Below are 25,919 nucleotides of genomic sequence, written 5' to 3' on the forward strand. Positions count from 1 at the left end.
CTTCCGACTCGCAGGCCGGGGCGTGGCCTAGCGGCTGGAGCTCCTCGTCGCTCCTGGCCCCCGAGCGGGCGGCGGCAGGGGGTGGAGGGAAATCTCCCGCCCACACAACCTGCCACTTTCCACTCAGTCCCCAGCGCAGCCTCTTCTCTGCTTCCTCCAGCCCGGACGAGGAGCCCGCCCTCTCCCTCCATCCCTCTCCCTCCATCCCTCTCTCTCTTTCCAGAATTCGTTTCTCCGTCCCTCTCGCTCTTTCTCTCTCTTCCTCTCTCCCTTCTCTTTCTCTCTCCCCTCTCTCTTTCTCTCTCCCCTCTCTCTTTCTCTCTCCCCTCTCTCTTTCTCTCTCCTCTCTCTTTTTCTCTCTCCCCTCTCTCTTTCTCTCTCCTCTCTCTTTTTCTCTCTCCCCTCTCTCTTTCTCTCCCCCTCTTTCTTTCTTTCTGTCTCCCTCTCTTTCTCTCCCCCTCTTTCTCTCTTCCCCCTCTCCCTCTCTCGTTCTCTCCCCCCCGCCCCCTCGCTGCCTCTTTCTATCCCTTTCTCCCCCTCTGCCTCTCTCTCTCCCTTCTCTTTATCTCTTCTCCTCTCTCTCCTCTCTCCCCTAATCCCGTCTCTATCTCCTCTCTCCCCCCTCTTTTTCTTTCTCTCCTTCTCTCTCTTCCTTCCCCTCTCTTTTTCTTTCTCCTCTCTCTTTCTCTCCCCCCTTCTCTCTCTTTCCCCTCTCCTCCTCCTCTGCCTCTCTCTCTGTCCCCCATCTCTCTCCCTCTCTGTTTCTCTCTGCCTCTCTCGCTTTCCCTCTCTTCCCCATCCCCTTCTGCCTGTCTGTCTCTCTGCATCTCCCTCTTTTTCTCTCTCTCTCTCCCTCTCTCTCTGTCTCTGTCACTCTCTCTCGCCCTCTCTGCCTCCCTCCCCCCCCACGCCCCATCAGATGCAGTGAGGATGGAGAGCGGGTCGTGGCCGGAGCCATCCACCTGTCCCCCTGACACCTCGTCCACGGGCCGGCTGTAACCTGCCCGCCGGCCCCAGAGGGAGCGAGCCAGCCCCAGAGCTCCGGCCCACGGTCCGGTCCTTCCTCCCGGCGGCGGACCCAGGTAGGCCGCGGCAACTCCCAGTCCCTCTCACCCTGGAGGTCAGGGCCCGTCCCGCCGCCGGGCCTGGCTCTCTTGGCTTTCGCTTGCGGGCGTGCTGGGCAACGGGAAGAAATCCAAAAAGAAGTGGCCTCCCCCACGCCCTCGTTCATTCGGTCCCATTTATCCAACGCGTACTCTGTGCAGAGCACTGTACTGAGCGCTTGGAATCTCCACTTCGGCAACAGATCGAGACCATCCCGGCCCCACGACGGGCTCGGTCTAAACGACTGTCTAATCCCCGCCCTCCGACTCAGAAAAGTCAATGCCGTACTAATGATCATTATTATAAGGCGGTGGGATAACAATAATAATCATCTTGGTGTTCGTTAAGCGCTTACTATGTGCCGAGCACTGTTCTGAGCCCTGGGGGAGATAGATACGAGGTCATCGGGTTGTCCCACGTGGGGCTCGCAGTCTTCATCCCCATTTTACAGATGAGGCCCCCCGAGAAGGGAAGTGACTTGCCCGAGGTCACCCGGGCCTCAGGGGATTTTAGGTCCAGCGGTATGGACGTGTGTGTTTGGGGGTCCCCAAGCTGAAGGACCTGTTAGAGATGAGAAGCAGCGTGGCCCCGTGGCAAGAGCCCGGGCTTGGGAGTCAGAGGTCGTGGGTTCTAATCCCCGCCCCGTCGACTGTAAGCTGTGTGACCTCGGGCAAGTCACTTCACTTCTCTGGGCCTCAGTGACCTCGCCTGCAAAATGGGGATGAAGACTGGGAGCCCCACGTGGGATTGCCTCGTGGCTACCCCAGCGCTCAGAAGACTGCTTGGCACATAGTAAGCAGTTAACGAATACCACCGTCATTATTATTATTATTAGAAATGGGCTTCTCGTCCCACCCTCTTGGAAAAGGGATCGCCCTGGAGAACTGGGTGGGGTTTATACGGCGTAGCCTGCGGCCTATCCGCCTCCCCCCCTTTTTTTCTTGGAGCGGGGGTACCCCGGCTCTCTCTGGGACCCCTCCCCTCCAACTTGCTCTCTGGCCATGGAAACGGGGAGCGAGAGGATGCCATCCACGGACAAGCACAGTCCAGGTACCGAGTGGGATTGTCCGGCCGGGAAATTGGCTGGAGCTGTTGCTCGGCATTTGTGCAGCGCTTCCTCCCTCCTACCCTCCTTCCCTCCCTCCCACTCTCCCTCCTTCCCTCCCTGGGACTGGGGCCCCGGCCTCTTTATCTCGTCGGCGCCTTTTGAAAAGTCCCTTTGCCGAACTTTCTGCTTTGCGCTCTTTGCGAGGCTCAGTGGCAAGAGCCCGGGCTTGGGAGTCAGAGGTCGTGGGTTCTAATCCCGCCGCCGCCCCCGATCAGCAGTGGGTCTCGGGGCAAGTCACTTCACTGGGCCTCAGTGACCTCATCTGGAAAATGGGGATTAAGACTGTGAGCCCCACGTGGGACAACCTGATTACCTTGTATTCCCCTCCCCAACCCCCCCACCCCCAGCGCTAAGAACAGTGCGTGGCCCATAATAATAATGATGGTATTTGTTAAGCACTTACTATGTGCCAAGCACTGTTCTAAACAATGGGGGGTGGGGCGGGGAACAAGGTAATCAGGTTGTCCCACGTGGGGCCCCATTTTACAGATGGGGCAACTGAGGCACAGAGGAGTTAAGTGACTTGCCCAAAGTCACAGAGCTGATGAGTGCTGGAGTCAGGATTAGAACCCGTGACCTCTGACTCCCAAGCCCGGGTTCTTTCCACTGAGCCACGGTGCTGCTTGCTTGCTGCATAGTAAGCGCTTAACAAATGCCATTATTATTATTATTATTATTATTATTGTTGTTGTTCTCTTGCCCAGGCCCTCGTTCCACTTGGGGGACTGGCTGGGTGGCACTTTCAGCCCGTTGGGCCAATCATTACTGACAAGGTGTGACCTGTCCAGGGTCTTGTAGCTCTGAAAAAGTTTGATATAGCACTTGAGAGCAACTCTACAAATTGTGCCTTCCTCTGATTTGACGATAATTTCATATTTGCAATTTGAGGCTAAAATGATTTTCAGAATTGGCATTTCTGGGGATGCCAAATTTGTACATAAATTGGAAAAGGACCTCAGAGCTAGATGGAATTCCAGCACTAGACTCCCCCCCGTAGACTGTAAGGTCATGGTGGGCAGGGAACGTGTCTACCAACTCTGTTATATTGCACTCTCCCAAGTGCGTAGCACAATCCTCTGCACATAGTAATAGCTCAGTAAATATCATTGGTAGATTGGGAGTTAGAGAGATCAGCTGCTTGGTTCTGGCCTCTGCCTCCAGGACAGTAGGCTGTCTGTTATTTTCCTAAAGATCTTCACAAAGATTCCACAACTTCCCTTGGGATCCTACTGCAGTGTGTGTGTATGTATGCACATAGGCATGATAAATTGATCTGCCTTTAATATTTTGTGCATCAATCACATAGTAAATCTGGGCTTTGAGATTTAAGAAGATTTCACCTATTTTTTAGTGACTGGGAAATAAGATATGAAGTTTGAACATAGTGCTTCTAAACTTGGTCAAATAATGTACTATTTAATTGAGGTTATCACTTGGAGTCAGAGGTCATGGGTTCGAACCCCGGCTCTACCACTTGTCAGCTGTGTGACTTTGGGCAAGTCACTTAACTTCTCGGTGCCTCAGTTACCTCATCTGTAAAATGGGGATTAAGACTGTGAGCCCCACGTGGGACAACCTGATTCCCCTGTGTCTACCCCAGCGCTTAGAACAGTGCTCGGCACATAGTAAGCGCTTAACAAATACCAACATTATTATTATTATTAGTTGTGTCCATGTCTCCTTTGAACTGATTTTTGGGGTCTGCCTTCTTTAAAACACATGTACATTGCTCGTTGTTTTCTTTAAGCGAGGAGGGAAAGTTCCCACATTAAAAGAGATTTGTAAAGAGAGGGGTGACAACACAAATGGGACATGGCAAATCCTTAGAAAATCTCTGGAATCCTATATCGACGTGCCTAGAGAAAAATGACACCGATACTGCTAAAGAGGGATTCTTCCAGAGTCTCGCTGGCTGCAAATCTAGCACTTTGTCTCCCATGATATTGAACTGAACATGAGAATTTTCAATCGCTTCACCTGTCTGGTTTGTACGACACTATTCACGCTGCAAGTGGTTTATGGCTTTTAACCACACCGCTAGATTTAATCCCATGGCACTAGGCTGGGATTTGACAGAAGGCTGGTCACCGTAAAACCTGTAGCTATTCTATAAGTAATCTAGCTGCTTTCTAGTTTTAGCCTTCCAGGCACACTCCTTGAATATCTGAGAGGAAATAGGCACAGAAGAATTCTAGTAAGTTTCACAACATGAGGTAGCTACCTAACTGAAGCTTTTAAATGTTCCTGCTCAAAAAGGGTGAGCGTTCTTTGTTGTTTGGTTCTTTTATTTTCTACTTGATAGAAACAGCACAAGCTACTCCTATTTTTAGGTCTCCAATAACAATTTTATGTTGGGTATTAAGCCGTCGACTTGTCTCGAGGAGATATATCCATAGTTTTTAACTAATCTACTCTTTCAGCTGAAGAAACTCTCACTCCACAGTTAAACTGCATTTGAAAATTCAATAAAAAAAAATGATCACTCCTCCCTTGGAGTTACCCTAGAGTTTTGTTTGCTTTCAGAAATAGAGTACTTATTTTTTTTCCCTCACTTTCAGGTTGTCAGGGATTTGTCCTCTGTTTAAAAGGGAGAATTTGTCTTTAGGAATGCGTGGGAAAGATTAGATTTAGCAGTTATAAAGGTGGTGTGGGTTGGGCATTGGGGACTCTCCTGTATCCTAACGTTTGAATGAGGTTTGCGCCATGACTTCTGCATTAACTTTTGCATGATACCTCCAGCTACCAGCTCAATCCAACTGAGGTAAATAAATTGAGTCACATCTCAGGCAGGTGCGAGTTGACAACTGAGAATGATCAGTGATCTCTGCTCTATTGCAGGAGTCTATCAAAGCGATCTGAACTTGAGAGGGAGTCAGAAATTGCCCCTAAGTCCATTCCAAGGTCTGATTTAGATCTTGAAAAGTCATTCACCCAATTTCACTGTGAAATGGAGAGAATTGTAAATAGTTGTGCTGAACAAAGAAGTTGCGAGACTTCATCTGTAATGTTACAGAAACATTTAAAGTTCGTTAAAGTATGTTGGTCAAATGTTACTTCTGAGTTTTCTGATTTTTCCATTTTAGCGTTTAAAAGTGTGCAAATTCCTCTTCATAGAACTTAATTATTGCATAGTTCCAAGTTATACATCACACAACAAAACATTATGTTAGATAAACAAGCTATTAGGCATGCCTTTTAAAATGAATGCTGGCAAAAAACCAACAGTACTATATGAGTTCAGGATCCTATTATCACTTTAACAGGGGTTATTCTTCATGAAACAGATTATATTTTGATGTGTAATTTTTCTTGGCTAAATAAAAAATCAGTGCCAAGCATAGGTTAATTTAATTTCATTGCTCTTGGCTGACCTAAAATACAATGAATTATTGCCCGGGTAGTCTCACAAGTCGGAAAACGAGTGAGCCTCAGTTCACTCACCTGAGACTCCGGGAGCATATCATCACACTCTCAGAACTGTGAAAGGAGACCCGGTCGTTTGTGCCTCTTCCACGTTTTCCTGGAGAATCATTGCCTGGGGTGGGTAGCACTCTCTGCCACTGTCCGCTTCACTCCCTCCCAGTTTGAAATGTATTGGGATGGAGAATCACTGGGCCCATATCTCTCCTCTCCTAAAAACCTTCCGCTGGCTTTCTGTCTCTCTCTGCCTCCAACTCCTCACAGCTGACTTCAAGGCTGTCCACCACCTGGCCCCTTACCTGACTCTTCACCTATTCCCCAAGGTGCCATCTTCATTCCACCCAAGCCAGCCTTCTAGCCGTACCTAACTGCTTCCAACCCTTCATTCATGCTATTCTTCCAGCTTGGAACTCCCTCCCTCCCCCATCAGACAGATCGACACTCTCCTCGCATTCAGAGATCTAAAATCCCACCTCCTCCAACAAGCCTTCCCTGATTAATCTCCTATTACCCTGAGCCAGTTACCCCTGTAGCCAATTTGGGAGCGTATAAAGTTCTCATCACTCACAAATATCTGTGTAAGAGATGAGAAGCAAAGTGCCTTAGTGGAAAGAACGTGGGCCTGGGAGTCAGAAGACCTGGGTTCTAATCCCGGCTCTGCCACTTGTCTGTGGTGTGGCCTTGGACAAGTCATTTAACTTTGTATTTCAGTTCCCTCATCTGAAAAATGGGGATTCATTATCTGTTCTTCCTCCTACTTAGACTGTGACTCCCACGTGGGACGTGATTATCTTATACCTACCCCAGAGCTTATTAAAGTACTTGGCACACAGTAAGTGTTTAAAAATACTGTTATTATTTTAATAATAATCACTTATTTTGCCCACTGTACTTAAAATTTTTTGTGTTTGTCACTCCTTGTGGGAAGGGAGCTTGTTACTTTACTTCATACTTCCCAAGTGTCTAGTACAGTCCATTGTGTCAATGTGGGTCTCCCCAGCTCAAGGACAGCGCATTAGAGCCCTGAACTGATTGTGATGGGAGGAAGAGAAAGAAATAACAATTCTACCTGATGAGGGGCAGGCTCAATGCAACTAAACACAAATCTAATCTTTAATGGTACGTTTTTGGTAGATCCAAACTCAGATATAAGATGTCTAAAACTTGGGATGAAATTGGCCAGAGATTCCAATGTGAACAGTGAAATGCCCTTGTTAAGTAAGAGTTTGGGTAGTATAAGCTCGAGTATCTTGGAGGGAAAGAGCATAAGTTACTTTGCATTTCCTCAGTAAAATCCCCAAATCTGGGGCTGGATGGAGGAAGTATATCTTGATACATTTAGAGCTTCAGGGTGATTCTGACTAATAGAAATAAGGTAGTGATCCATACATTTACAAGAAAACAAAAAAAACAGCATGGCCTGGTGGAAAGAGCATGGACCTGGGAGTCAGAGAACCTGGGTTCTTATCCTGGTTCTGCCAGTTCCTTGCTGTGTAATTTGGGCAAATCTCTAACTTCTCTATGCCTCTGTTTCCTCAACTGTAAAATGGGGATTACATCCTACTCCTTACTACTTAGACTGTGAACTCCATGTGGGACAGGAATTAGGTCCAACTTGATGAACCTGTGTCTACGCTAGGCACATAGTAATTGCTTAACAAATAAGATAGGGGAAAAAAGAATTACCAAATCCCTATCTACCAAAAAACCGTTTCTGCCAAAGAAATCCCTAAAGTTGTACTTTTAAAAATCTAGATCTTGGGAAGTCGATCAAATGACCAAATATCTGTTGAGTTGTTAGGATATTTCTTGAGTACCTACTGAGACCTTGGTTCTTGGCACAAATGTAAAAAAAAAATAGGGTTCCAATCATTTAAGCCTTATTTGATTTCATTTCTTTGTGGGGACTTCTGAGATGGCTTTGAGTGGAGTGTCATCCTGCTCTGGTGTTGGAGTTTGGACTGGTTTTCCTTCAGCCTTATGTTTCTAACTGTGAAGTGGTCTATGCGTCTGTGTGTATTGACACAGAGAGAGATGACACTGATATATTTCATTTCACATTTGGGTCCCAGCTAAATAATAAACTAATTTTCACTTTACAGTGTAAAATCTGCCATTCTGATTTATCTGCTACATTGTGTTGTTTCAGAGTGCCGTACCTCAGAGAGGTCTAGTACGGTACTGTGGTGACCAAGAGCTTTTTCTAGGTAGCCTTTAGTGAAGATGAATTGCCCCTACTAACTGTGGAGGATTTGGGCTTATTACATTCCATTCCCTCGGAGCCAGTGAGATATTTACCCAACAGATTTTATTAAATTTGTACAAATTTATTGTCTGGGCCTTCGCCGTTAATGTTCATGTTCTGTAAAGAAAACTTGCTCATTCAATTATTAGTTTCAGTTTTCCATGTCCTGATGGCTAAACTAAGAATGCATTCCCAGTCAGTGTTGCAGATAATAGCTGTCTTTCTAGGGAAGAGAAAAATATAACGCCATCATAAACTTTTGGAGTTCTCTAGCTTTGAAGGTCTGCAACTTCTCAAGACACGAGTGTCCCATGTTTCCACCGGGAAGTGGCCCAGAAGGGTCTATATCTCCCGGTCCTCGTTGGACCTCGGAGGGTGGGAGTGGGCGAGTGGGAGGAGGGATGGATGGAGCCCAGAAGGAGCATCATTCCAACCGCCTGTAGAGAGAGAGGGATGACTAGGGGGAAGGCAGAGGAGAGCTCGGGCGAGGTGGATAGAGAGCGTTGGCAGTGACCCGTGAGCTGGGGGGGAGAAGGAAGAGGGGGGAACAGGGGGAAAAGCGCTCAGTACAGTGTTCTGCAGATAGTAAGCGCTCAATAAATGCGACTGATTGAAAAGGATGGGGGAGGTGGAAGTGCAGAGATGGGAGAGAGAAGGAGCAGGCCAGAGAGGATCGGTTGTTTGAGCGGATGGACGCAAGGGGGCGCCGAAGCCCTGGAGGAGAAGGGGCCTGGTGGGCTGCAGCAGGAGGGGCCAGAGGCCTACAGAAACTCTGGGTGCTGTCTATGTCTGTGTGTGTCTGTCTGGTTCTGTCCGTCTCTCCCGACCCCCGGGGATGGTAGGGGCAGGGGCATCCTTGGGACAGCCGAAGGGTTGGGATTTTAAGCTGTCGGTCCCCAGGGTCCGCCTCCGTGCATCACTTGGATGGGAGGATGGTCCCTGGCCCAGGATCTCCCCCAAAGACTTCTCCCAGCCCCTCTCTCTGGCCTCTGCCGGTGGTCTTCTGGCTCCTAGCTGCGGCCAGGCTGGCCCACTTGCTCCTCGGGATGGCGACCTGTCCCTCTCTTCCCCCACCTCCGCCTCGCCCTCCCGTTTCCTTCCTCCCTGGCCCTTCGAAGGCCTCATTCTTTGCCCCATTCCTCAGCCTCACCTCTCCCGCCTCTCAGACCGCTTCCACGGCCCAGCCCTGGTTACCCCCTTTTTTCTCTCGAACTCCTGATCCGGCCCACTCCTCCTCTGGGTTCCGATGACTTATCCTGTCCGAGGGAGGAAGCTTCTGCATCCTCGGGAAGCTCCCTGGCACTTGGGGTGGGTTGAGGAGACGAGGCTGAAGTTCCCCGGAATGACGCCATGCTCGCCGACTTGTTTCTCTGGCGTAGGACCGGCATGGGTACCGAATACTTCCCTAAGACAGAGTTGAAAGTGAAATTTATTTGATGTAAAAGGGTGTTGAGTGATTTCCTCCACGAGCCAGCTACAGTCCCGAACAATGAGAGCAGACCTTCTCGATTCCCTTCTGCTAACCCCATCACAGATGCGGGAAAGGAGCTCCTCTTAAGGACTTCATTCTCGCGGGGCCTGGTGCGTTTTCCTTATGTGCCTTAGTAGCCAAGATCAAGAGATGTACAAAATAAGAAAATCTTTCCTGGGTTGGAGATCCCGACTGACTTCATTCTGCATTGCGATCGCTATTTCGTGGATTTACTATAATGTAGAGCACTGTTCTGAGCACTTAGGATAATAAAGACAAAAACCACCATCCCTCTTTTCAAGGAATTGGCAATCTAATGGGCGAGTTTCGACCCCCTTTGCCCTCCCTCAACCTTGCCTGAGCTCTACATTCTTTGAAGCTGGCTCCCTTTCTAAGATTATAAAATATATCTTTTAGAAATTTTGTCTTCAAGGGCAGGGATGGTATCGTCTACCATTTTCGTTCTCTCCCTCTGTTTTGTACAGTGTTATGCACAGAGTAGGAATTAAAATACTATTTATTTATTTTTGGCTTGGGCAGTGGTCTTTTATCCACCTTTCCCATCCACTATTCCCTCATTTTTGCCTGAGGGAAAGGAGAGGATAAAGTAATTTTTCAAAAGTGAGATGTATTCAAGACTCACCTCCCACAATAAGCGATTAAATGCCAATCATTATTAGAGATGTTAACAATGACAGTTTTGTTATTCAGTCTAGATCTCTGTCTAAAGGATATTTTTAAATAAAAGGGGTATCAATCATATTTTTTAAAAAATCACATATATTGAGGAGCATAGTAGTACAAGGAGCCTGGCCTAGTCGATAGAGTCCAGGCTTGGGAGTCGGAAGGTCATGGGTTCTAATCCCAGCTCCACCACTTGTCTGCTGTGTTGCCTTGGGCAAGTCGTTTCACTTCTCTGTTACCTCATCTGTAAAATGAGGACCGAGACTGTGGCCCCACATGGGACAGGGACTGTGTCCAACTTGATTTGCTTGTATTCACCCCAGTGCATAGTGCAGTGCCTGGCACATAGTAAGCACTTAACACATACCATCATCATCATTATTATCACTTACTGTTTTAAGCAACTGGGAGAGTAGAACACAACAGACCCATTTCCTGCTTACGAGAGCAAAACCTTCAGCTCTGACCTATTTAAAGGCATTGCAAGAAGAATCAAATCATTTTGCAGTTTCACCGGGATAGAAATAGCTTAAACCTGAAAATAATAAACTGTTCAATAACATAGGTAGCTGCGTCTTGTTAGCTCTTGTGCTAAACTCTGAAATAGTGCCCTTTCTGATGATTTTATGTTCACTGCTTATTGGGAATACAAGCCAGCAACGAAGTCCAGGTATTTATTTTTGCTGTGAGTTTGAGTGTGCTATAAGTGTTATGCGGACAGTATTATGTGCTTGCTAATTGAACTGTGAAAGCTTTATGAGATCATTAAGTTTCAGTGAGCAAACCCAATCCCATGTTAGCTTGGGCTGAGAGTCATGCGATGATAAATGACATTTTTTAAAAAATCCTCTTTTATAGGAAAAAAATGAACTTCTTGAGACTGCCCCGGTGGGTATCCTTGAATAACAGAGTCGCTTGTCTGGATGGTTCCTTGGGAATTAGGTCCAGTTAAATGCGATTCTTGAGAGAAGCATTAAATACAGCAAGGAGAGCCTCTGTTTATTTAGTGTCAAGGTTCGTACATTTCGATTGGTGGTGCGTTTGGATTATGTATTTTGTAAAATATAGAAATAGCTGTAAGAAATGAGAAATCACTCTGGGCTAATTAGGGAAGCTGACTGGGCTTACCTCCGTACAGAGTAATTAAACAGATAGCAACTCTGCTTCAAATCTCTTAGATTTGGTGAGCTACTCTGGTCAGCATTTCTGACTTTTCACTTCAAGCATCAGAGGTTCTTCAGTAGACTTATAGGAGCCTATATGCATCAGATCGGAAGCCTCTTATAGAGGGGTTTTGCTCTTCACTCTGACATTTGGATAAGGTAAAAAGCAGTAGGTTTGCTTATGGGTTTCAAGTGGGCAGTAACGGTGACGACTTCTGATAAACACCCTTGTTTTCAGAGTCTGTTTGAAAAAATACAGACATGCCATTTAGAGTTGTTTTTTTTCCTTTAATCCATAACTGATCGTTCAGACTCAGAACTCCAAGTGGGGTTGGTAGGCAACAGCACGCAGCTCCGTCCCATTTTTCTCAGCTACCCCAGATCGCTCTCAAGATGCCCAGTTTGGAGAAATCTATACCAACACTTTCCTTTCCACATCGAGCACTGGATACAGTTTGCTTCTTTTAAAAGGGACCAAACAAAGCAACCACAAAACAACCCTTGCTGCTGCAGCAAGCAGATGAGAGGAGACATCACAAATTGTGCCAAGCCCTGGTAATGGAACCCTTTCTGCATGTCTGGTTTCCTCCAAAGTGAGTGAGAGTCAATATGGCATTAAGAATCAAGGCCATTTCGATTGTGTGCACATTGCAGCATCAAGGGCAAGAGATGCCATTATTTATTGATTTTCATTTGTCACGCTTCTCTTCTGCACCTCTAGTTTAAGTGGTCAGTTGTAGCTCTTAACTCACTGCAGACTGAAAGTCTCACCATCCCCTCATTCCCTTCAGATACTGACTTGTGTGTGATGGAGGTCAAGAGGAAGGATAAGAGGGTCCTGGCACAAACATAGAGGTGAACTGTATTTTTTTAAAAAATGATCTAGTACAAGGCAAATGCCCTTCATCAGGGCCTTTGCCGCTGCTGTGAATATTCAGACCATTTCCAAAGAATTGACAGCATTCATGGGCGTTTCTGCTTAGCCCCTCATTAGGGAGAATATTTTAGTCTTCTGTTGGCTGATTGACAAGATGTAGTTATACCTCTAATATGGATGAGATCCCACCCAAAGGACCGGAGATAAGAGATGCACAGAAAAAAAATAAATAAATGATGGTATTTGTTAAGTGCTTACTATGTGCCAAGCACTGTTCTAAGCTCTGGTATAGATACAAGGTAACCAGGTTGTCCCAGGTGGAGCTCACAGCCTTAATCCTGATTTTACAGATGAGGTAACTGAGGCACAGATAAGTTAAGTGACTTGCACAGAGTCACACGGCTGATCAATGGTGGAGGTGGAATTAGAACCCACGACCTCTGACTCCCAAGCCCACGCTCTTTCCACTAAGCCACGCTGCTTCTCCAAAAGCCCTAATTCTGATGTCATCCCACAAGTACCACCGAGTCTGAGCCTTGAACCCAGGGAACGTAAAAGCTATTGCTCTGCTGAACTCATTACCTACCAAACAGCTATCAATTTGCTTAGCTTTATGTACCCATGGTGACGGTTGAGGGCACAGATAATCATGGTCCACTGTCTCGTGTTACTTGGAAAGAAACTAAAGCCCACGCTCATCAAGTCTGCATTTTATTTCTATCCCAAATGTATTTATGGAGAATAAGTTTAAAAATCAGTTTGGAATAATGGTAAGTATCTATCCCTCAAAATTCTTTCAGAGTACGATTTGGTTACTTAGAGTAAGCCCCGGGTGTTCGGGTGGGGCCACGCCCAGGTCTTAAGGAGAGCACCTCAATGCCAGGCCCACCAGGATCTCATCGGTTTGAAGCATAAAGAGAAATCACTGCTTGGACCTTAAAATGATTAGATGTTAAGATAGAGGACCGTAGAGAAAGGGGATGGTTGGGGAGAGGATAGAAGGGGAGAAGCAGTAGGACAACCTTTTTAAAAAGGAGGCTAGAGATACTCGGTTTTGGTGAGTGGATTGACCAGAATTGGATCCAAACCCTTCCACTTCACAGAGTACCCTTTGCTGCAGCGAGCCCGAATTTCCATATGCTGCGAAGTCCCAGATCTGGCCGGGGGTTATCCTCTATTAATTCATTCATTTGGGAGGGTGGGACACCCCCGCTGAGATGTGAAGCATAGGCTCAGCCTCTGCGCCAAATCGAGAGAGCTGAGATTGAGGCACTCCAGAATTGGGAGAGCTGAGCTGCTCAGAGGAGCTGCATTGTTGGTGAGTGGCCAGCCGCATTCTAACCCATCCCTCACATCAGCTAGGTGGGGACCACCACGGTGGGAAGGGGAACTCTACATCATCTCGGTTCATTTCATTTTCTTACCGTTTCACTTTTTGTGTTCATCTGTGTGCCCCTTCCCTTCCCCTCCACTGATTGAAGAAAGCCTGCATGTATTTTAAATCTTAGCATTTTTTAATCCCAGGGACAAATTTTAATGACTTCATTTTGCTTTGGGGTTCCTTTCCAAAATGTTCCTTTTCCTAGTATGCTTGGTGTAAGTGATTACCTGTTTCTTTCGAGGGAGGAGTTTTTTAAATTTTTTTTTCAGAGCTTCTAATTCTTTGTACAGTCTCCGAAATCCATCAGCAGTGTAATATTGATGTTGGATTCATTTAAAAAAATAAAATTCTCACCTTTGGGGAATATTGCCAAACCAGCAAGATGGTAGATTTTTCTTATACTGAGTTAGAATTCATGATAAGTTTTCTCAAAATGAGAAAAACCTATTTTATCTCTGCTAATCTTTTCCATTCTCCATTTGAAAATATATTTGCATGTGTGATTTAGAAAAGGGTCAGTTTTTAAGTGATCACCCGTTCTTTTTTGAGTGTATTTCTGCAAACAAAACTCATTCCTCAGATGTGCTCATTCACGGGCAGACCCATGATACAACTCTTTCTTTCCGAAATGGATTTCTTTCAATTCTCAATATAAAATTTAATAATAATTAAATCAATATCTTTGCCTTTTGTTGCAGGAAGAAGGTGGGGAATTTCCCTTCCCAGCCATGGGAGGGCTATTAGTGGAAGCCTCTTTTATTGCAATACTCAGTCATTTAAAAGGTTTGAGAATCAGAATGTTACTATTCAGGTTTATGCTGTTAGACCTGGTGTGGGTATGGCTCCCCAAAAAACACTTTTCTCCAGGTGTGATTTGAGTTTGCTAATGATGTTTTCTTTTGGGGGAATCTATCAAAACCTTTTCTGTTTTTTTAGTTGGTAAGTCCTTATGAACTCTCAAAGAAAATATGGGTGATCGTCATATCATATGTAGACAGTGATTCACATCTCCATAGACTGCAAACTGCCATTTACAAAATAAAGTGATAAGGCATACTTCTCCATGATTTAGGAGTTTGTTGTTCCTTAAATATAGATCACCTTTCTTTTCTGGCATTTCCAGTCAATTTTAATCTTGCAACTAAACTACGTTTTGGTAGTATTTGTTGACATATTTCGGTAGTATTTTGACGGGAGGAAACAGTATTCCTAACATAATAATGATGGCATTTGTTAACCGCTTACTATGTGCAAAGCACTGTTGTAAGCGCTGGGGAGGATACAAGGTGATCAGGTTGTCCCACGTGGGGCTCACAGTCTTAATGCCCATTTTCCAGATAAGGTAACCGAAGCCCGGAGAAGTTAAGTGACTTGCCCGAAGTCACACAGCTGACAAGCGGCGGAGCCGGGATTTGAACCCATGATCACTGACTCCCCAGCCCGTGCTCTTTCCACTGAGCCATGCTGCTTCTGTACTCCAATTATGCTTTTAAAATAAAAAGGAAACACTCTGTGGTAATAAATATGTATCTCTTCTCAAATCACTCCTCTTCACTGAAAAGATGCAAGGAGAGAAGATCTAGATAGTGAGTGAGTTGCGTGGCAGGAGTAGAATCTAAATCGAATCCTAGTTCCTCTTCAGAGGAGTATCGGCCGAAGGAGAAATGTACCCCTCAGCCCCTGCCAATCCAGGGTTATTGTGAATGGATATATTAATAGCACCCGCCCAGACAGATTGAGGAATGGAGTGCTCTGGGACCATTCCGAGGATGTCACCGGCAAAAATTTCATTTAAAAGAGCTGCTCTATCAGTTGTCATTTTGGGAACTAGTTCAGTGAATTTAACATCCAGTTGAGATAACCAGATTCTGCTTTTGATATGGTCTCCTTTTGATGTGAAAGGGTTCTTTTTCTAATTGACAGTATATCATTCAAGCTCTAACAATGTGCTTTGGAGAAGAGAGTGGCATCGGGTCTGCCCGGTGGTGATAGTGTTCCCTGATAGGGTTTGTGTTTTCAAGTGTACTCATATCAAGAAGAATTCAGTGGTCCAGTACTCTTTAGCAGGTCAGCAACTCAGTCAGAAAAGAGGGGATCAAGAGAAAGATGTGGGTGCTCAAGGAAGAGGTAATTGGAGCTATTTATATTCTGTATCAGGGCACTAACAGAAACCTCTTTGCCTTCTTGGGGAGGTGGGATGAGAAACTATTAGGAGTCTGTGCTATTCAGTGCTACCTTGCCTGAGAGAGAGCTCTGAAGTAGCAAGGAAGCTTTTGTGAAGCGAGGGGCTTTTCTAATCTGAAAGAACCAGCCACCTTAACAATTGGAAATACATGAATTGGCTCATGGTAGAATATGCACTGAAGTCATTCATGGTGGATTTCCCAAAGCTATTTACTAAATATGTCATAATCCACCAGTGTATGTGAAAAGAAGACAACCGACTGCAGAATAATGCTAGGGGACAGCTCTTTGTGTATCTATCGCCAGGCTTTGCCCACTCAGAAAGCTAGTGCTGCATGCTACGCAGTAAAGAACTTTGAAGCTTCGCACTAGGAAACCTAGTACTTTATGCGTCTGCTTCTCAGGTACCTTGAAACTGTGCTGTTGAGGAGTGTTCTCTGCCTGTCAGAAATCTTCACATTTCCAGTTTAGGAATCAAGGAAAATGCAGGACCAAGATTCTATTCATCAGTGCCCTCCGATCAGGTTCGTAGGTTCAGGGGAGAGAGGGAATACTGAGGGATGGGGAGGGGGTAATCACACTTAAAACAGGTTCCCTTATGTCCCGAGCGAAGGGAAGTTTGTATTGAAAATTTAGCAGTTAAACCTCATTGTAATCTGGGGTACCTCAACCAGAATCTTTGGCTAATAGTCTCAATTCCTGGAAATTTTGGGGGATGCAGAGTCCAAGTTGTATGCATTGCCAGACATTCTAAGTTTGCCACCGCATCTTAGAGAATTCTCTGGAGCCTGGAGGAAAAAAAAATCGTTTTTCTTGCTTGTTAATACTTGGATTTGGTATGTGTGCGCAGAGACCTTCGAGATAGATAGTTTTATAAACATAAACAAAAGGTCCGTTATTTGGTTTTTAGATCCGGAGATGCCTAAGGAATGACTTAATCACTGTCCTCTTCTTGACAGTTGCAGATAGTAGACTGGTAGTTGGCTAACTCTTTTGAAGGGCAAATGTATGAAATTACATGTATCTAGCCAACTCAGTAGTGCTAACAGAGGTCTGGAAGTTGAAGCAGTAGTAATTATGGCATCGAGTGCCTACCTGGTACAATAAATTGTACTAAGCTTTCTGGAAAAGTACAACTAAAGGTTCAAGCTATTCCCAGTGAGATTGACACTGATATTTCCTTCTTATTCCCTCATTCTCTGGTGGTACTACATTTTAAATGCCCCCATCCAATGTGAGTTGGGAGAAGACTGCCCTTCATTCCCAGTCTATTTTAGAATTGTGCAAAATGGTCACCACTCACCGGGACTACCTAAGGCTCCAGCCTCCCTGGAGGTATCTGGAGCCAAAGGTTTCCATACACAAGGCAGTCACCAGTGCGGCTAAACGTCTGCGTACCAGGGTGCAGAAAGGTTCTTTGCATTGGCTCCTGCTGCTCCAGGGAACCTTCAGAATAACCTCCAACCTTTAGATATCACCTTTAAGAGTTCTCCTAAGATGGCTTATGTTGCTTCCTATCCCCTTAGGCACTGGTGACATAGGCTTGGTATAATTTATAATTGAAACAGCTGTCGTCTTGTCATATTGTGAGATGTCGAGATCTAGAGATTTGTGGAAGGCAGGTCTACCAACTCCTATATCTATTGACTGAAGCCCAGAATTCTTAAAAGACAAGTGAATGAGTATATGTGTGTGTGTTGGGGGGTGGGGGGCGGAGGAGAGAGTGAGAAAGAAGAGACAAAGGATCACTTAGATTTAAAGTGGTATTAGGAACGTGTAGTCAGTTAAAAGGATTACTAAAATATAGTAGCTGTGGGAAAAATGAGTGGTGAGACTTGTTGAGGGAATTCTGTGAAAATCTTCAGCCCCACAAATTCCAAATTATCAAATATATGGGGAAGCGCCCGCTATCCCAAAAAATGCAATCCGTCTATAGAATGTTGGGCAGGAAATCTTCAGCTGAGTCAGCGCTAACTAGATTCCTTCCCAGATTCTACATCCTTTTTAAAATTAGCAAGGTTAAACACCACCAAAGTTTTCTAGTGTCTCAAACAGCAATACACAGATGAATAGAGCCTCCTTTTCCACCATTTGAAAATTTCCAAATCTAGTTTTTCTAGAAGTTATTTGGAGGAAATAACTTCCCAAAATGAAAGGGTTTAAAGGGATGGATTGGAGTGAATACCTTCCAGAGTGAATGTTTGGGATGTTATATGTTGTTCTCCCACTGTCCCTGGGTTTTGATCTCAATATAGCTAAGAGTTTTCCCCAAGGTAAAGTGTGTGAGTTTCCACCAATCTATAAGGATTTATTTTTGTCTCTATTAATTTAGCTCTTGTCTCTCTCTCCTTCATTGTTGGCTATGCTATTGGAAGAAATCTCAAATTCTCTTTGTTAAAACTTACTTTGTCTTAGAAGAGGTTCCCGATAGTCAATTCCAGCCACTCTCCCCTGATCACCTTGTCCAGTCTCCAATCTCCACACTGAATCAGTGCTTTCCAAGCCCAAATTCCCAAATGAGGTGAGGGAAGGGAGGTAAGGATTTGAAGAGTGGAAGTTCCTCTCCTTCAAAGATGGAGTGCTTCAGTCATCACTGGTCCCACAGTCCGGGTTCTCCTCTAATCTGGGTAAGTGGACAGCCGTTCACCGGTGAAGCCTGAAGTTGCTGGACTGTGGCCCAGGGGCTGAAGCTCCAACAAGCCTTAGCACAAATTAAACCCTGTGCTTCTTATTCACTGAAGGGTCAGAATTCTGGGCAAATTGATGTTGGTAAGGTCACCCTCAATAGTGGGGCCCTGTCCATGTTTGTCAGATTGGAAAAAAACCATATTTCTGGCTAGAAGAGGCCTCCATATTTTTAAGTAATAAAAGGACTGTAATGCTTTCAGTTGTTTTGGGGGAGGGGTGGCAGAGTGGACTGTCAGCTATAAGAACAGACCCAGGCAGCTTCCTTCCTTTCTGGCTTTTTGCCACCTCCTCCCCCTAATCCAGCGTGGCTCAGTGGAAAGAGCACGGGCTTTGGAGTCAGGGCTCATGAGTTCGAATCCCAGCTCTGCCACTTGTCGGCTGTGTGACTGTGGGCAAGTCACTTAACTTCTCCGTGCCTCAGTTCCCTCATCTGTAAAATGGGGATTAAGACTGTGAGCCCCACGTGGGACAACCTGATTCCCCTGTGTCTACCCCAGCGCTTAGAACAGTGCTCGGCACATAGTAAGCGCTTAACAAATACCAACATTATTATTATTATTAATCCCTAGCCTTTAAGATTTCCACTGATGCTAGAAGGGACTCCATATTAGGGCCTTTTTAAATTTTGATGGAGCAGTGGAGTGGGGGACTCCATATTAGGGCCCTTTTAAATGTTGATGGAGCAGTGGTGTGGGGCAGTGGAAGCTGTGTGAAGCCTAGCAGTTACGGGTGGGGAAAGGGAGATGATGGAAGGAAGAAACAAAAGTCAGTTCAGTCATTACCCAATCCCTTAAGCAGCGGTTGGGAACCCAAGGCTCTCGGTTAAGTTATGCCTCTAGTTGACACCACACATACCTGCAGGGCAAAGGAGGCAACACCATTTGGTTCACCATCCCCCACCGTAAAAAGTCGGGCGGAAAGAAGCCGGCTGACACTACCCCTTTGACCCAGAAATGAGCCAAAGGGACGCAGCACCTCACAGCCAGGAACTGCTGGGTTTTCCCGCCATCCTCCCTGGTCAACCTGGCAAGCTGGAGACACTCTTTGCCCCCTCCCTCCCAGTGTCTGTGCCCACAGTAGTGGCCGCAAAGTGAGCCAGCAAGCCAGGTGGGGAGGGAGATTATACACTCTCCATGGACAGCGGACACAGTCCACCCTGGCGTGGCATTGACGAGCTATATGTTGGCAGGGAAGTGTCAGAACAGCCCCAGTCCAGGTGCCTTGCTTCCCTTGAGCTGTGGAGGAACAGATCAACCCTCAACATATTCCAGGCCCAGATTGGCAGCAGCGGGTGGTGGCGGCAGGAGAAGAGGAGGAGGGGTGAGTGAGGCCCAGCAGCTGCACGTCTGGGACTCACCCATTTGCTTTCCCAGTGAACCCAGAGTAAGTTGGTTCTCACTCTTTCTCTCTCCATTTTTCTTTTCTCCTTTCCTTCCTCCCAAATTTCTTATCTAAGTCGCGTGATTGGCCGTTTGGATATCACCTGTTTAGAGGTTTCACTTGGTTTAGTGCTCTGGCATGAAAAGTTTACAGACCCCACCCCTGCCTTAAAGGATTGTAATTGGAAGGTATTTTTAAAATACGCACTTACTTTCCACCACGTGGATCGGATTGGTGACCGTGTTGCACTCATCTTGAGCAGTGAAGCTAACTAAACACCATTTCTTTGTACCTTTCATCTCATTTTCCAGCATTAACATTGCCCAGGATGTTTGGAATGCAAACTGCGAGATTGATCTTTTTTTTTTTATTAAATAGAACTCTCCAAATCAAATTTGTCCCTTGATTTGAGGAGTCTGTTAATTTACCCCTCCCTTTGCTCACCTCTTCTAGTCCCTCCTACCCAATACCATCTATCCAAGAACAACAAAAAAACAGATGATCCAAATCTACCTCTTACTCTGTAACAGCATGTTGCCAATGTTTAATGTTTGAGTGCCTCCAATGCTTAATGTAATGAAACATACATAGAATATGGCCCTCGTGAGCAAATTCTCCCTTATCTAGATTTCCACCTCTACTAACAAATGTGCCACACTGGAAACAGAATCCCAGACTCAAGAGTCAGTGAAATCATGCCTGATAAAGGTCTTGGTTCAAAATATTTTTGTTTTGATTGCGGTTTCTTTGCATGTGATATTAGCTCTACTTATGTTATTCACATCTGAGTCTGATGGGAGGGTTGTTTAAGCAATTGGTCAGGGTCCGAGGTGGGTTATCATAAGATCTTGGGCCAAGGTGGTTGCAGTTTGGGTGGAGAGGAATGGGAAGCTGTGGGAAATAATGTGAAAGAAGAATTGGCAAGATTTGGCAATAGAAAGCTACGATTTAAGAATAGGAAAGTTGAAAGACACTGAGGAGTTGAGGATGACACCGAGGTTGTGGGCTTTTGAGGTAGAATTGCTGTCAGACTGAAGTAGTACTTCAAAGTTTCAAGGGGTATTCTCAGTTTAGGGACCACCCAAGGAAGACCCTGTAAGAGGTGCAGGACACCTATCTTTTTTCATTGACCGTCGATTGGTCTCATCATTCCATCCTGCTCAGAAGAAAGCATCCGACCTAAAATCCCGTGGCAACTTATGCGATTTAGTTCTTGATTTAATTTACTTCCTTCCCCTCTCCAAATCCTTAAGTATTTCTTTTCCTGTCTTCAGTGGATTGCAACTCTGAGCCCTCTGACCTTCAGGGCTCACAGAATCAACCGGAAACTTCACGTGCTGCTTTAAAAATACAATATGTAATGGGCTTCCATCTCTTTTCCCCTTTTGGATCTAAACTGAGTTCACAACTTCTGACTTTCCCTGTTAGATATTGGGATCATCCTTATATCACCCACTTCCTCCTGGAAGGGTGAATGCATGTCTGTAAATGTCTAAGCACCGACCTAGTGGGGAACATCAAAAGGCAGCCAACCAGATAGAAATCTGCTTATTCTTTTTGTAGGAACACCGCTTCTAGGGCGTAAGCGTATGGCATTGCTGGCACCTCTAAAGAGCATGCTGGAATTTTTTCATGAGACTGATGGGAAGGGAGCTAAATGCTCCAGATGTTTACGAAAAAAACATCTCCTTCAAGAAGAATCAGGGCCTGCTTTATAGGTAGGGTGAGGATTTAAAAGGTTTTATTGGAAAAAATGGACCTTTTTTCTTTAAAAAAAAAAAATTGGTGTCATTTATTGGATTTTAAAAAATTGGAGTAAAAATGAAGTTTGCACTTCCAAAAATTTGTTTTTTATGATGAATTTTAATAATCAAATTCAATAACTGAATGACAAGTGGAATATTGATTGGTCACATGTGCCATTACAGCTGTTGTTTGTCAAACACAGCAATATTAAGGCAACCTTGCTCAATTTAGAATATCGGACTCTGGTGTGAACCTAAAACTTTACAACATATAAATCTTGGTTTGAGGTGGCACTTTATATTGGAAGAAGAAGAATAAAATGTATATATGGGATAGAAAAAATGATCAGAGTTGCTAACTACTCGTGGAAACTCCAAACTCTTTACAGTCTTATCCATCCTCCTCCAACCCCACTGCCACCCCCCGCCCAATTGTAATGCATTCAAAAATGAGTAGACCTTCAAGCTATCCCATTATCCCTGTCACCTAACTTGTAATAGGTGTCACTGGGTACTCTGAGAGTCGGAATGATTCAGCATAAACCATTAACGCTACAGTAAAAATAATTCAAGCGTATTCCCTGCTGATGGTAGGACATACCTACTCCTTTTTAACCAGTGGTATGTGAGCAATAATCATCCTGAATCGCAGAGGCTCAGAAGAGGCACACAGTTGGGAGATATGGATTGAATGGCTTTTCAGAAAAACGATCCAGGCAGCAGAGGGAAGTTAGGACTAGAGAGAGAAGTCAGTGAGGAGGAAGGTGGCGGCAACTCTGAATATCCCCAGTGATGGAGTGTTTGGAAGACTAAAAAAGAAGATAAAATATCCCCAAGTTGATATTAAAAAATGAATCCTTTAATAGATGTGCAAACACTGTGAATGGCTAAAAGACATGGAAGTCGCTAGGAATGAATGAAAAGACCAAATCAAGGTGGTATTTTTGCTAACATAATCAAATTCTGTTTGCGTATTACAATAACCCCCCGATGCTCTGACTACTAGATCAATCAGTGGTATTTACCGAGTGCTTACTATGTGCCGAGCACTGTACTAAGCCCTTGGAAGAGTACAATTCCCAGGGGTCTCACAACTTATAGTAGTGGAATGAGAGAGCAGGTATTAGATGTCAAACTGAAGGAGGGAAAAGAGTTTTCAGAATTAGGGTTTGTTTCAGAGGTTTCCCTTCTGCCTTGGTTATTTCAAAGAGGGATTTGACCGGCATGTTATAAGGAGGTTAGGGAATATTTTTACAACACTGCTTGTGTATGTGCCCACAGAACCAGAGCGGGTGAGTATGTTGGTGCAAGTATTCCCTAATTGAGCTCAACAACTGTAAGCTTTTTGTGTGCAGGAAACATAACTTAGAGAGCTTCTGTCGTGCATTTCCCAGTGCTTTGTACAGTAAATTATACTCAGTAATTAACATTACTGCTACAGCAAGATGAGGAATGGTGCACTCTCTTGGTAAATAGGTGTCAGCATGGCTTGTTGGGTTTTACTTAGAAGGAGGTAGAGTGTTTTGATCTGATAAGTCTATTCAAGATTGGTGAATTTCTCACCTAGAATGTAGCATTTCTCCAATCTACTGCATATTTCGTACATAAAATATAGTTGGGTAGGTGGCTCAGGGAAATGTTCCCTATCCTAGAATCATGGGAGGGGCCAGAATCGGGCCCATTTATTTTCCTACATTCTCTTTCTGTGTTGAGTGGAGGACTACAGGCTGGCTTCTGTCTCCCCCTTTTAGACCTTGAGCCCGTGGTTGGGCAGAGATTGTCTCTGTCTGTTGCCGAATTGTACGTTCCAAGCGCTTAGTACAGTGCTCTGCACACAGTAAATGCTCAATAAATATGATTGAATGAGTGAATGAATGAATGAATGTTCCCAGCTTGCCATTATTGAAAATAATACAACATGAAAGTACTTCTGCCAGGGACAGTTTATACTATCCTGATCCTAGATATTCTCAGCATTTCTTTATGAATTATTTCTAATATCTACCTATAATGAAATCAGCAATAAAATTAGAAAAGAAAACACCAAGTTGGTACCCCTTAAAGACGGACAGTTGGAAAAGCAATACCTTCATCTCCCATTCCTTACCCTAATACTTTATGGCACAGGTTATGGTTTTGATGATCCAAAGGAGCAGGGCTGGGCAGATTGCTCTGTAAATTCAGTATATTTCTAAATCAACATATTAGCACAACTCTTCAGAGCGGAGTGCCGTAAGTGATGAAGGAAAGATGAAACCCTGTAAAGGATCTGTGTGAGTAGCTTGAAAATTCTTTAAAAGTTTCAGGAAATGAACAATCACGAGTTATGGGTCCATTTAGGAGGGTGAGGGAAGGAAGCTATGCCTGGGATTCTTCTATGTCATTTTATAAACTGAAAAAATGTTGATAGTTTCTGTTGGGTGTAGCTATCCTCTGAATTTGGTCATTTTCCTTAGCCATTTGGTGTGAAAGATTTCACATTAGATGAGATAAATTGAAGGATAATAATAGTCATTGTCATATTTAAGTGTTTACTATATGCCAGGCACTATACTAAGGGCTGGGGTAGATACAAAGAAATTTACCCCTCCCATTGCTCAGCTGGAAGCAGGAAGCAGCTGGAGTTTATGCCTCATCATTCTACAAAATGGGCAGATAAGAAACATCTAGCTCTGTTTTATTCCCCTGTGTTTCAACCCTTGTGTTGTTTTCAGTGGGATTGAATCACATTAGAAAAGAGTTAGAAGTGTTTATGTTCTGCATCATAACACAGTTAAACAGGATAAGAGTGAATAATTATCAACAATAATGCCACCTCTACAAGACCGTCCTCCCAAGGACCTGCTATGCCCAGGGATCCATCCGGATGTAAGGCAAGGATCCAAAACCTCTAGCCTAATGAGGGAGAGAGTGGTGTCAACTTGTGCCGCAACCTGTGCAGCTCTTACCAAAATGAAGAATCCAGCCTCTTGCTTCACACCGAGTCCGTTCCCTAGGAGTTTTGGGGAGAGTGCTCAGGCTCCAAGGCTCCCAGGCATGACAGGGCGCTGTCCGTTCTCCTCCACTGCCCTCTCCCATGGCTCTGTGGTGGGAAGGAAGCTGTGGGGCTCCTTACTGTCTCCCACTTTTTTAGACCTCTTCGGGGATGCCACAGACCTGCCCCCGAGCCCACTGGCACTGTCAGGGTGACCTCGCAAAGTTCACCAAAGAGCTCCTTGCCCTAAACAACAGCTTCTACTCCATCCTAATCCAGCCCATTCTCTCACCTGCCTCAGACCACCCCCTTCTCCTGTAAACATCCTTTAACTTTAGCTTCACTGGACCTCAGTTAACTCATCTGTAAAATGGCAATTGAGACTGTGAGCCCCACATGGGATGGGGACTGTGTCCAACCTGATTTGCTTGTATCCTCTCCAGGGCTTAATGTAGTGTCTGGCACATAGTAAGTGCTTAACAAATACCGCAGTTACTATTATTATTAGGTCTGACACTGTCCTATTCTGGTTCTCCTATCTCTGGTGACTCATTCTCAGTCTCCTCTGCCTCCCACCCACTAACTTTGAGAGTCCCCTTCTCTTCTCCATCTACACACCCACTTCTTTGGAAAACTCATTCACCCTCATGGCTTCATTTACCATCTCTATTTGGGTGGTTCCCAAGTCTACATCTCCAGTCCTGATCTCTCTTCTTCTCTGCACACTTTCATTTCCTCCTGCCTATTTCTACTTGGATGTGCTGCCGACCCCTCAGGCTTAACATGTCCGAAACAGAACTCCTTATCTTAATGATAATTATAATAATTGTGGTATTTAAGTGCTTACTATGTGCCAAACACTGTACTGAGCACTGGGTTGGAAACAAAGTCCCACATGTGGCTTACAGTCTTAAGTAGGAGGGAAAACAGGCATTGAATCCATTTTGCAGATGAGGGAACTGTGGCACAGAGAAGTAAAGTGACTTGCCCAAGGTCACACAGCAGATAAGTGTCAGAGCCAGGGTTAGAACCCAGGTTCTCTGACTCCCAGGCCCGTGCTCTTTCCACTAAGCCATGCTATTTCTCCACCCAAAACCTGTCTTCCCTCAGCTTGCCCATCACTCTAGACCCCGTTCCACCATCCTCATGCTCTCTCGCTCTCTCTCTGTTCCATAATCTTGGTATTATTCTTGACTCATCTCTTTCATTCAACCCTCACATTCAAGCTGTCACCAAATTCTGTCGATTCTTCCTTCACAACATTACTAAAATCTGCCCTTTCCTCTCCATCCAAACCGCTTCTCTGTTGATCCAAACATTTATTATATCCCATCTTTACTACTGCGTCAGCCTCCTTGCTGACCTTCTTGCCTCCTGTCTCTCTGCACTCCAGTCCATACTTCATTCTGTTTTTCTCTTAAAAAAAAAAAAAAAAAGCCCATAGAGTCCATGTTCCCCAGTCCTCTAGAACCTCAAGATGGTTGCCCACCCACCT

At 45.0% G+C, this 25,919-nt stretch overlaps 1 protein-coding gene across 4 annotated transcripts in view; it reads left to right on the forward strand.

Annotated features, from left to right (window-relative positions):
* The window catches only part of CPNE4 (copine 4), a 426,330-nt gene that overhangs the window by 140,150 nt on the left and 260,261 nt on the right, over window positions 1-25,919 (forward strand). The window contains exon 1 of one of the 4 annotated variants that reach the window (XM_007666214.3): window positions 839-1,082. The exons of the other annotated variants lie outside the window; for them this stretch is intronic. The gene's annotated coding sequence lies outside the window, so the exon portion shown is untranslated. Of the gene's footprint in view, window positions 1-838; window positions 1,083-25,919 lie in introns of those variants that run through there. 4 annotated transcript variants of the gene reach the window in all.

Source organism: Ornithorhynchus anatinus, chromosome 8 (genome assembly GCF_004115215.2).
Source record: "Ornithorhynchus anatinus isolate Pmale09 chromosome 8, mOrnAna1.pri.v4, whole genome shotgun sequence".
NCBI classification, from domain to species: domain Eukaryota; kingdom Metazoa; phylum Chordata; class Mammalia; order Monotremata; family Ornithorhynchidae; genus Ornithorhynchus; species Ornithorhynchus anatinus.